Genomic DNA, 12622 nt, shown 5'->3' on the forward strand with positions numbered 1-12622 from the left:
CTAATCTACTGTCTGTCTCTATGGATTTGCCTGTGCTTGACATTTCATATAAATGGAATCATAAAATATGTTGCCTTTTGTGACTGGCTTCTTTTACTTCATATAATGTCTTCTCGGTTCATCCATGTTGTAGCATTTATCAGTACTTCATTACTTTTTATTGCTGAATAATATTCCGTTGTATGGAAATGCCACCATTTGTTTACATGTTCATCAGTCAGTGGACATTTGGATAGTTTCTACTTTTTGGCTATTATGAATTATGCTGATATGAACATTTGTGAACAAGTTTTTGTGTGGGCATATATTTTCAGATCTTTTGGGTGTATACTTAGGAGTGGAATTGCTAGGTCATATGGTAACTGTTTAATATTTTAAAGAATTACCAAACTGTTTCTGAAGTGACGATCACATTTCCTTTACTTTCAACTTTTTTTTACACTTTTTTGTTGCCATTTTCTTTTTCTTGCACAGCTTGCAATGATCACAGTCTTCATTTTTTTCCCCTCAAATTTTATTAAGCATTCTCTAGATTCTGCCCTACCCTCCATTCTTTTCCTGGAGTGCTGTCCTACTGGGATCTGGCCTGGTTGTTCTCCAGGCCTCTGCTGTACAGCTGTCATCCTCTAACTTCTTTCATTGCTCTTTAGGGTCCACTGTCCTATTTCCTGGATCCCATCTCTTTGCATCCCTGAGTAGTTCTTATCTAACATAGTCTCATGACATCAGCTAGCAGTGCCTGGAGTATTAACTGTTTGGTAAATGTATCTGGAAAAGTTTTTAGTTGGTTGTTTTTCCACATTTGCTCCAAAAGGGTAGTTAAGAAGCTGACATACTTTTTTGGCAGGTGTCTCACCTTTTCACTATCTAGACACTGAGGCAAGATGTTTGGAAGGTTACTTAGTATCATTGTGATCAAGTGATTACCATGCCAACATGAAGCAACAACATGAAGCAAGTACAGAAATCTGAACAATATAAATGTTAAGTAGTTGTTTAAACCAGACCTGTTCAATAGAAATAAATGGAAGCCACAAATGTGAGTCACATATGTGATTTAAAATTTTCTAGGAGCCACATTAAAAAGAGTAAAAAGACAGGTGAAATTACTCTTAAGAATATATTTTATTTAAAGCAGTGTATCCAAAATATTATGTCAACATGTAATGAATATAAAATTTACTAATGATAGGGCTTCCCTGGTGGCGCAGTGGTTGAGAGTTCACCTGCCGATGCAGGGGACACGGGTTCGTGCCCCGGTCCGGGAAGATCCCACATGCCACGGAGCGGCTGGGCCTGTAAGCCATGGCCGCTGGGCCTGCGCGTCCGGAGCCTGTGCTCCGCAACGGGAGAGGCCACAACAGTGAGAGGCCCGTGTACCGCAAAAAAAAAAAAAAAAAAAAAAAAAAAAAATTTACTAATGATAAATTTTGCCACCTTTTTTGAGTACTGAGTCTTCACAACCTAGTGGGTATTTTACTCTTAATAGCACATACTGATTTGTGGTAGCCACATTTTAAGCGCTTAATAGCCACATGTTGAGCAGTATAGGTTTAGAATTTTCCAGGAATTATGTTACTGTGTAATATTGTTGTCAATCTGCCTAATCATATATATATATATATATTTATTTATTTATTCTAAAGGAACAGATAAGGTGTATGTAGTTTAAAAACACTTCATTGATTTGTCTCATTGCTTTGTTTTGTTTTTAGTCATGTCTTCCGTTTATTTTGAAATTTACACCACATTAAAGGACGTTGAGAGGCTTATGTTCTTCAGAAAGGTCCTTGGTATAGGAGGTAATGATTTTTTTCCCCATATTTTAGCACACTTAACAAGTATATTAAAATTCTTATTGGTATACTTGTTAGATGTTGTTATTGCCATGATTGTCCTGGCCCCAATGAGATCTTATTAGTCTAAATATTCTTTGTCATAAATTCTCTCCCCTTGCTGTTTCAAAGACCCACCCAGCTTTCAGAGTCTCATAAGCCACCTCAACTACTTAGTCTTCCTCGCCCTTTACTCCAAGGCATGAAATGCACTTGCATGTAACTCCTATAGCACAATCACTCTTCTTATGTGCTGCCTTGTATTCTAGTTAACTTGTTTTGTGTCTTTCTAGGTGATTCTAGTTAACTTGTTTTGTGTCTTTCTAGGTGATTATAAATTTGAATATGTCAAAAACGGTATTTTATTCACCTTTGTATTTCCTGTAGTGTGGAGCACAGGGCTTTCTATAGTGGGTTACTTAATACATATTTGAGTTGAAAGCAGTTTATCATGGTAGTTACATGTATACTATACATGATAGTATTAGAGTTTCCAGGTCATCAAACTGTCACTGATGTTTCTAGAAACATTTAAGTTTTGATAACAAGAAATTAATTTATAAAGTTAAACCTGGGTTTTTGTTTAAACACAAAGGAACAGTACTAGGGAAAGGAAAGAGACACAGAGATATAGACACTTGTGTTATACTGTGTGCTTAGCACAGAGGGGTGTGAACTCTGGATGGATAGCTGAATGAAAGAACTCAGGTGCTAGGTTGCACTGGTTGGTAAGCACAATACCTTTGAAACATTGAGCCTGTCCAGCTAGTACAATACCCCCAAGCCTTCCAGGAGTTTATTTGGAGAGGGTGAGGGTAGAAGAGAGATTTAGAATAATAAAAAGCGATAAATCAGTTTCCTTATTTTTACCAGGTAGCTTATTCTGCAAGAGACAAAGTAAACAGACTATTTAAATATGAACAGGCCCTTTCACCATGGATGTACTTAGACATATAATTGTATTGTGGGGATTTATGAAAACTTTAATTTTTACAGGGCCTCTTTTTGTGTCTCTCGGATAGTGTTTGTCTGATATACTAGTGTATATTAGTATATCAATTGAAGAGCTTTCCCAGAGAAAGTAAGAAATATTAATAAGCAATAAGGGTTCTCTTCACTAAATAATCCAACTTCTTAAATAGCTGTAAAATTTGGCTGTCTGTATTGGGTTTTGAGAAATCATGATGTCAGGATAATAATTTGGTTTTTACTGATCAACATTGTATCTGTTTCTTTGACTAATTGCATACATTGTGAGATGTTTGGCTGACCTAGGGCATGATTCTTAGAAGAGATTTATTTTCTCTGTAGGTAGCAAATGCTTGCTGTGCCATTGAAACCTAAGAGGAGTTACTAAAGAACAAAGCATAATTCTATTTAAATTCAGTTGAACATCAGGGATAACCTTTATCGAGAGAGTTTTGAGACTTTACAGTATATATTTACTTCCTGTCAATTTATAGAAAGTTAAAGAATGGCTGTGCACTTTCAAAGGATAGAGGAAATGTTTTTTATTTTAGTAAAAACATCTAGTATTTTATTTCTGCTATAGTGGAGAATGAGTACTTAGTAAGAAACAAAAGATCTGTGTGTCATGACTTCTAAAGTAGGAGCAGGTGGGCCAGTTCCTGGGGTCCTTAGAAAAGAAAGATCCCCAGAGGCAGAAGATTCTCTGACTCCACTGTCTTGTATATGGCATCAATATAAATTGTACAGCTTGTCAACTATCATTATTAATTTAAGAGTAAGATATTGTTTAAAAATGTGGCTTACTTTATGTCCCAATTAACAACAACAACATATTTTTTTTTCTTATATATACCTGGGAAAGCCTATGTACTTTCTAAAGTTTAGGGAAGAGGTAAGAAATGCTGCTGTTGCCCATAGGAGTGAGGGATGGGGAAAAAGTTAATTAGAAAAAAGATTGTGGTTATGATGAGTATTGAGTTTCCCTAGATGCTATGATGGTAGCCCATATCTTAGAACTAGAATAATTCAGATGTAGCTACTGTTTGAGTGTTTACTGTGTGCCAAGGACTGATATTTCATATAACTTTCATGATGCTTTGAGGCAATATTCTCATTTAATGGATAATGGAATTAAAAATATTTTAATTGATGTATTCAGGATCTCACAACTAGCAGGGAATAGGCCCAGCATGTTGAACTCAGGCCGCCAGACTTTAAATAAAAGACAAAAGGTTTTTCAGTACTTACTATGTCATTGCACTATATACTAAGCAATTTATTTCTATCTTATTTAATCTTTACCACAATCTGGTAAGGCAAATACAATTTACAAATGAGGAAACTGAGGCTTAGAGGGCCTTACACAGCCAGCAAATTTTGTAGCCGTACTTTGAATTTGTTCTTTTAACTGCTGCACTATGTGACCTTTATAATTTGGAAAGAAAATAGGAAGATTCTGGGAAGTTGGTTGAACTAAGGTTTCTTAGGGTAGGGCTTTGGAACTTTTACTTTTTATTAATGTTGCTTACCAAGAAGAAAGTAAATTGTCAGCCATATACAAGTAAAGTTAAATTGTTTTATCCTTTTGAAGTAAAAATTTTAAGACCAAATACCTTTCTTTAAAATTAATGCAGCCTGTCTATGAAATAGTGGCTATAAGAGATGGGTAACAAATATAGTTGAAATCCATATTGCAAAGTCAGTTATGAGCCAGATCCCATTATCATTGAGGAAATTGAGGCTTAGAGAGGTTAGGTAACTTTTGCCAAGGTTTCACAACCAGCAGATGGCAGAGCTTGGATTCCAACCAAGGTAATTTAATCTAGAGCTCTTTTCTTAACTACTTTACTGTCCTAAGAGAATGTGAATGATGTGCAAAAATGGAGCCTTGCTGCCTCTGGTAACTTGAAGACACCGATTTTGAGTTTGACACATCATAGTTTGACTCAAGGCAAGTGTTAGACTTCACCCACCTGCTTCCATCCTTATTGTTTCCTGAGGTCACTTGTCTCAATAATTTTTTAAAAATTAATTAATTAACTTATTTATTTGGCTGCATCAGGTCTTAGTTGTGGCATGTGAACTCTTAGTTGTGGCATGTGGGATCTAGTTCCCTGACCAGGGATTGAACCCAGGCCCCCTGCCTTGGGAGGGTGGAGTCTTAGCCACTGGGCCACCTAGGAAGTCCCTCAATAATTTTTGTTGTTGCTTTGCATTATTGTTGCACATGAAGATCCTCTTTATCTAGTTGATGCTTAATAAATGTTGAATGTTGAAAAATAAATCAGAAATTTAAAGCAGTGAATCTTGAGCATAGAGACCAAATTTTAATACATCAGTTCATAATCATGTTTTTCTCTCTAAGCAGTATTTTTGTAGCTTTTGAGGTTAGTTAAATATTAATTTAAAAGGTTGATTTGTAGTTTTCATGACTTGGAGTAAATTTTCTGTGCTTCTGAGGAACTTTTCTTAGTTGATAAGTGTTTTAAGTGTCAGATTACAATAAAATCCTGTGATGATACAAAATTCAGATGCAGTATAATTGGCTCCCATTCTCTGTACTGCCTTTTTCTCTACAGGTGAGGCCAGATACACATTATGTTTGTAGTAATTTAGTTTATGTCCTACAGTTCTGGTAAATGAAAACTGACATGTGAACTTTTTATTCCCTGTCTCCTCTACTCTAACTGGAAGACTAGTGGAAAAATACTGTTTTCTGTTAACATTGCAGTAACAAGCCCTGTTAGATTTTTCAGACCATACTTATAAGAGGACATCTGGGTTTTAATGTATAATAGTTTATAAATGGAGTATTCATATATCCACAAGGCACTAACTTGCCAGCTCAGCTATCCAGAATGCAGGCAGGAACTAGATAGTGGATAAAAATGAACGCTGAGAGCCAAAAGAGCTATCATCTGAAGCAAAGTGTCATTTTGTTTTTTAACCTATGTAAAATCCTTTGGTCAGCATTTCCTACACTAGTTACTTTAAGCAATGTTATGCTGTAATAAATATTCTGTGGCGAAAGAAGTTTAGGAAACGCTGCTTACAGGATCCCTCTAAGGGTTGGTGTTCGTTGGATCACACTTTGGAGTCCTTGCCTTAGGTATTTGGGTCTTGCTTTTATTTTAGAAGAGAAGGGAGGGGAACCAACATTTAAAGAGCATTACTGTACAGGACCTAGGTGACATCTCCATTTTACAGACCAGGAACCTGAGGCCCTTCTGGAGGATAAAGAACACAAAACTAGCAACAGGGCAAAACTGGGAATGGATCCCTAATCTCTCTGCTTCCTAAATCTTTGCTCTTTTGACTTTACTGTGCTACTATATAATTGTAATGAACTGCCCATTTGGGTTTTACACTTTAGAAACAGCAATTTAGCAATAATACCAGGAAAGAGACTAAGCTGCCCTACTTAGGGAAGAAGGAAAGGATAAATTTACTTACCTGACACATGGCCTTTGTCCTTTGCTTTGCATGGATGAATTACATGCTCCAGAGGGGAAGGTTTCAGAGAATACTGTGTAAATTAAAGTGCTTTTAGGGTGAGATTTGATAGTATGTTTAGTTATGTATAGCTTTATGTCCATTTTTGACATTATAAGGCCAGAACCCCCTCTTTGATCAGGTATAGTGGGCTTAGACAAGTTACAAAATTTTTGTAGCTTCATTTTCCTCATCTGGATGTGGTGATAATAATACCTACTTTTCTGGGTGATTGTGATGCTTAAAGGAGGTAATTATGCATGTAAGGTGTCTGGCACAGAGTAACCTTAGCTGCTGTTATTAGTAGTTGTAATAAAAGTAATTAAGGCTTAGGTGTAGATTGTTACCTCTCTGTATCCTGTTTTTTTGTTTTTTGTTTGTTTCTTAATGGGCATGTGTAGGGTGTTCATAAGGAAAGCCTCCAAATCTTTTTTTAAACTTACTTGAGGAAAAATCATCACCATTTGCCTTACTAAATTACAGTCATACCTCATCTTACTGTGCTTCGCTTTATTGCACTTTGCAGATAGCACATTTTTTACAGACTGAAGGTTTGTGGCAACCCTGTGTTGTCAGATGATGGTTAGCATTTTTAGCAATAAAGTATTTTTTAGTTAAGGTGTATACATTGTTTTTTTGTAGATATAATGCTATTGCATACTTAATAGACTACAGTGTAGTGTAAACATAAGTTTTATGTGTGCTGGGAAACCAAAAAACTTGTGTGGCTCACTTTTTTGTGATACTCGTTTTATTGCGATGGTCTGGAACCGAACCTGCAATATCTCCGAGGTATGCCTAGAATGAAAGTCCTATCTTGGGTATATTTTAGAGGGCATTAAGAAAGTTACAGTTGCTGTTAGGCATCTGGCGCTTTTTCAGTGACTATTATTTGTAATCAGCAGATGTTGGCCTAGTGCCCATAAAGTTCTTGTTTGTTTTTAATGTAAGACGTGTATTTTGAGTAGATCTAATGTCTGTGTAGTCAATCTTTTTAAAAAGTTTTTATTTATTTTTGGCTGCATTGGTTCTTTGTTGCATGCGGGCTTTTCTCTAGTTGCGGTGAGTGGGGGCTACTCTTCGTTGCGGTGTGTGGGCTTCTCATTGTCATGGCTTCTCTTGTTGTGCAGCACAGGCTCTAGGTGCCCAGGCTTCAGTAGTTGTGGCACACGGGCTCAGTAGTTGTGGCTCTTAGGCTCTAGAGCACAGGCTCAGTAGCTGTGGCACACGGGCTTAGTTGCTCCGCGGCATGTAGGATTTTCCTGGACCAGGGCTCAAACTTGTGTCCCTTGCATTGGCAGGCAGATTCTTAACCACTGCGCCACCAGGGAAGTCCCTAGTCAGTCTTTTTATACTGCATATTTTTCTCCTGAAAACTGTTTTCAGGCTAGTCTGTATGCAGTGACAGTTTGGTTTGTATTTGACCATTAGTTATTAAATGTTTAACTATGGTGGGCACACCAGATTACTATGGAATGTGAAGATTTTTTTCTCCCAACTTGGATGTCTGTAGTCTTGCTCAGTAGAGTTAAATAGTCTGAGGTGCCCTCTGAAAATTTGGAAAACTGTTTAGCGCCTTTCCAAACCACTAAGGCTATTAACTGTGGATTGAGTTAAGAAGAGTATGGTATTTTTCTTCCTTCAGTTTTTATTCCTCCTCAGTTCTGAGGAAGTGGGGGAGAGAGCCTCCCCACCAGCCCCCCCCAAAATTTTTTTCTTTTCCTAAATTTTTATTTCCTGCTTTGAAATAGCCAAGATCTTTGGGGGCTCTAAGAACACCAGTTTTCACAGCTTGAGGCAGAGTGATTTTCATGGGAAACCTTTTCATATAAAATAAAATACTCTTTGTCCTTGTCAGGACATTTTTAAAGGAACAGCTAGTAGCAGCACCTCACTACCTTGTCACTAACTAGGGTGAAGGAAGAGAAGAATGAGTCACAGTTTCATTCTTTCTCCTATTCTGCTTCTCTTCTCCCTTTCCCTTTCCACTTAGCTCTTTATTGGCACTGAAAACGTTTGCCAACGCTGATCTAGATCACTCTATCTAATGGTGGTGATATTTTTTAATTCCTTCTGTTTTTTTTTTTTTTAAATTTTTTTTTGCGGTACGTGGGCCTCTCACTGCTGTGGCCTCTCCCGTTGCGGAGCACAGGCTCTGGACGCGCAGGCCCAGCGGCCACGGCCCACGGGCCCAGCCGCTCCGCGGCACGCGGGATCCTCCCGGACCGGGGCACGAACCCGCATCCCCTGCATCGGCAGGCAGACTCCCAACCACTGCGCCACCAGGGAAGCCCCCTTGTGTTTTATTTGCTGGAGCTCTTCTATAAAAAAGAACTTCTTTACTTCAATCAATTGTATGATTATTCTGAGGAACAGTAGAGTAAATGCCTGATTCTTTTCCTAGTATTTGATAAAGGTGGCCAGTGACGTTTTTGTTTGTTTGTTTTGTTTTCTTTAAGAATCAGTGTGAACCCCAGGTTTTGGATATGTTTGTTATAATCCATTGTAGTTATTCTTTTTAATTCTCAAATTGTCTCATCTTTAACTAGTGGGAGCCCCTTCATGTTGGCTCCTGTATTCCGGAGAAAACCTCAATAATCTTTGGTAACCCTGTTTTCCAGTATAAAAAGATGTTCCAGGCTCATCTTGTACATCACCTGTGTCGGATCTAGAACCAGTTATTTCCCTACGGGGTTTTGATTCCTTTTAGTGTAAGATTATATTTAAAGACTATCATCTGAGTCTTTGTTGCTATGGTTGTGTTGTTTGTAGGCCCTCTTATTGGACAGAGCTAGGGGGTGTGGTTTGTGTATGTGTGTGATTTTTTCTTTGTGTGTGTGGTAAAATAAACAATGTAAAATTGACCATTTCTATTTTAAAGTGTACAATTCAGTGACATTAAGTACATTCACAGTATTGTTTATCGATCACCACTATCTAGTTCCTGAACTTTTTCATACTCCAAAAGGAAACCCTGTATTCATTAAGTGGTCACTCTGCATTCCTACCTCTCCCCAGACCCTGGCACTAATCTGCTTTCTGACTATGGATTTGCTTGTTCTGGACGATTCATAAGTAGAATCATACAACATGTGGTTTTTGTGTCTGGCCTCTTTCACTCAGCATAGGTGTTTTCAAGGTTCATCCATGTTGTAGCATGTATCAGTACTTCATTCTTTCTTATGGCTGAATAACATTCCATTGTATGGATATACCACATTTTGTTTATTCAGTTGATGGATGTTTGGGTTGTTTCCAGATTTTGGCTATTGTGAATAGCACTGTGGTGAATGTGTACAAATTTTTTTTGACCACTTGTCAGTTTTCTTGGGTGTTTACTGAGGAACTGCCAGTTTTCCACAGTGGGTGCCTCATTTTATATTTCCACCAGCAGTGTATGAGGGTTCTAATTTTTCCACATCTTCTCCAACACTTGTTATTTTCCATGTTTTGATATTGGCCATCCTAGTTGGTGTGAAGTGGTATCTCATTGTGATTTTGATTTGCATTTCCCTAATGACTAACGATGTTGAGCATCTTTTGATGGGCTTGTTGGCCATATGTATATCTTCTTTGGAGAAATGTCTATTCAACTCCTTTTCCCATTTTTTATTTTTGTTGTTGGGTTGTAAGCCTTCTTTGTATATTCTGGATACTAGACCCTTACCAGATACACGATTTGAAAATACATTCGGCCGTTGTGTGGGTAATATTTTCACTCTCTTGACAGTGTACTTAGATGCACAGAAGTTTTAAATTTTGATGAAGTTGAATGTACCTGCTTCTTTCCTTCTCGTGCTTTTGGGGTCATATCTGAAAAACTATTCCCAAATCCAGAATCATGAAGATTTACCCATGTGTTTTCTTCTAAGGATTTTATATTTTATTTCTTATATTTAGGTCCCTGAACCATTTTTGAGTTAATGTTTATATATGGTGTGAAGTAAGGGTCCAGTTGTCCAAGTTCGATGTGTTGAAGAGCCTGTTGTTTTCCCATTGAAGTGTCTTGGCACCCTTGTTGATTATCAGTTGACTGTATAGATGCATGGGTTTATTTGTGGGCTCTCAGTTCTGTTCCATTGATCTGTATTTCTGTCTTTATGTCAGTACTACACTGTCTTGATTACTCTAGCTTTGTATTAAGTTTTGATACTGGGAAGTTTAGGTAGTCTAACTTAGTTTTTTAAAAAGATTATTTTGGCTATTCAGAATCCTTTTCAATTTCATTTGAATTTTAGAATCTTCTGTAGATTGCTTTGGGTAGTATTGACATTTTAATATTAAGTCTTCTGATCTATGAACATGGCATGTCTTTCCATTTATTTAAGTATTCTTTAATTTTTTTCAGTAACTTTTGTAGTTTTCAAGTCTTGTTACCTCCTTGGTTAAATTTTTTTCGTAAGTGGTATTTTATGCTATTAAATTGAAATTTTTAATGCTGTTGTAAACTGAACTGATTCTTAATATTCTTTTCAGAGTGTTCATTTGCTTAGTGTATAAAAATATGAATGATTTTTGTGTTGATCTTATATTCTGCAACTTTGCTTAGTCTGTTGTATGATTATTTAAATGCGAAAATACACTAACACAACACTGTAAAGCAGCTATACTCCAATAAAAATTTAAAAAATAAATAAAAAATTTAAAAAGTAAAAAAAAAGAAAAGAAAATACACCATGAGTTCATACTAATATTTCTAAGTCTGATTTTGTTTCCAGTTTAAGGGTTTAGGATTATAAGATTTTCCCTTTAACTTTTTTAAGATTTATATTTATAGCTCTTCTTTTACGCTGAAAGTCTTGGAGAGTAATGAATTACTTGCCATGTTACTTATATATACATATGTGTATTAGTATTATTATTTTGAGCTTATTTTAGAAAATGGTTGCTGAAAACAATTGCCAGTTCCACCACCACCGGGGTGGCTTCGTTATTCTCACAGTGACAGAGTCCTCGGCCACTTCTCTGCACTATGTCAGGTGGCCTCCTGAAGGCGCTGCGCAGCGACTCCTACGTCGAGCTGAGCCAGTACCGGGACCAACACTTCTGGGTCTCATTACTTTAGAAAGTTCCACATCATAACCATCATGAATTTCAAGCATCCTGCAAGATTCAAACAGTGAATGGATTCAACTTTTGCTGTTGTTTATCTCTGCAGTCTAAAGCCTATAGCTTCATTTAGGTAGTAGTAAGATACTGTCTTGTAGAATTTCTACAGTGTTTCCTGAATGGGTGACAATGAAGAACAGGAAAAATTACTGAAGAAAAGCTGTGCATTGTATGTTGGAAATCTTTCCTCTTATACAACTGAAGAACAAATCTATGAACTCTTAAGCAAAAGTGGTGACATAAAATCATCATGGGTCTGGATGAAAATGAAGAAAACAGGGTTCTGCTTTGTGGAATACTATTCAAGACCAGATGCAGAAAATGCCACGCGGTACATAAATGGAACTTGTCCAGATGACTGGATCATTCGCACAGACTGGGACGCAGGCTTTAAGCAGGGCAGGCAGTATGGCCGTGGGTGTTCTGGGGGCCAGGTACGAGATGAGTATTGTCAGGACTATGATGCTGGGAGAGGAGGCTATGGAAAACTGGCCCAAAACCAGTGAGTGGTGAGAGTCCCATCATGAAAAACTCACTCCTTTGGCCTGTTGAATTTGACTTGCGTTACCCAAGGTCTGCGAACCTGCCCATTTTTACCAAGCTTTAATCAATGTCTCTACTGAGCTGGAAGCCTCCTCATGGTTTTCCACTTAAAAATTATTAAAGGTCATAATCCAAAAGAATGCCTTTAATTCTATAGTCTTAGCATCTTGGTCGTGTGTCAGATTACCAGAATGATTTCAGTTACCGGGTCAAAAATTGTGTTCCTTAGCAACAGACGTATAATGTTGATCTATCAGCCAAAACACACTTCTTTTAGGAAGATTGGAAAAAAAATTTTTAAGTGTTTACCATATTTGCATCTAAGTAGGTTCATGGTCTACCTTGGGGCCTGGAATTACTATTTTTAAAATTTTAAGTTTGCATGAGATAAAGTTTAATAAGTGGAGTTTTGCTATGTAATATAGCTTTACTCTAAATTAGGAATAGATGTTTGATAACTGAATTTTTTTCTGTGTTGAATTTTAGCCTCTAAAGGCAAACTTAAGAGTGAAGGGAACTTCCTAAATAGTTGGTAAGCCTTAGAGAGTCGCAGGGGACACCACCTCTTATGTGCTTTATATATCAGGAAATTAGGTTAGGACTTGAAGGGTATTTTTACTAAACACATTTTTCAAAATATGTGTTTTAGCTAACGCCAAAAAAACCAAGGGTCT

At 37.1% G+C, this 12622-nt stretch overlaps 1 protein-coding gene and 1 pseudogene across 3 annotated transcripts in view; both read left to right on the top strand.

Annotated features, from left to right (window-relative positions):
- The window catches only part of GSK3B (glycogen synthase kinase 3 beta), a 210601-nt gene that overhangs the window by 10692 nt on the left and 187287 nt on the right, over positions 1-12622 (top strand). The window lies entirely within an intron of this gene.
- On the top strand, positions 10651-12141 carry LOC102979116 (nuclear cap-binding protein subunit 2-like; annotated as a pseudogene).

This window comes from Physeter macrocephalus, chromosome 1 (assembly GCF_002837175.3).
Source record: "Physeter macrocephalus isolate SW-GA chromosome 1, ASM283717v5, whole genome shotgun sequence".
Taxonomy (NCBI): Eukaryota; Metazoa; Chordata; class Mammalia; order Artiodactyla; family Physeteridae; genus Physeter; species Physeter macrocephalus.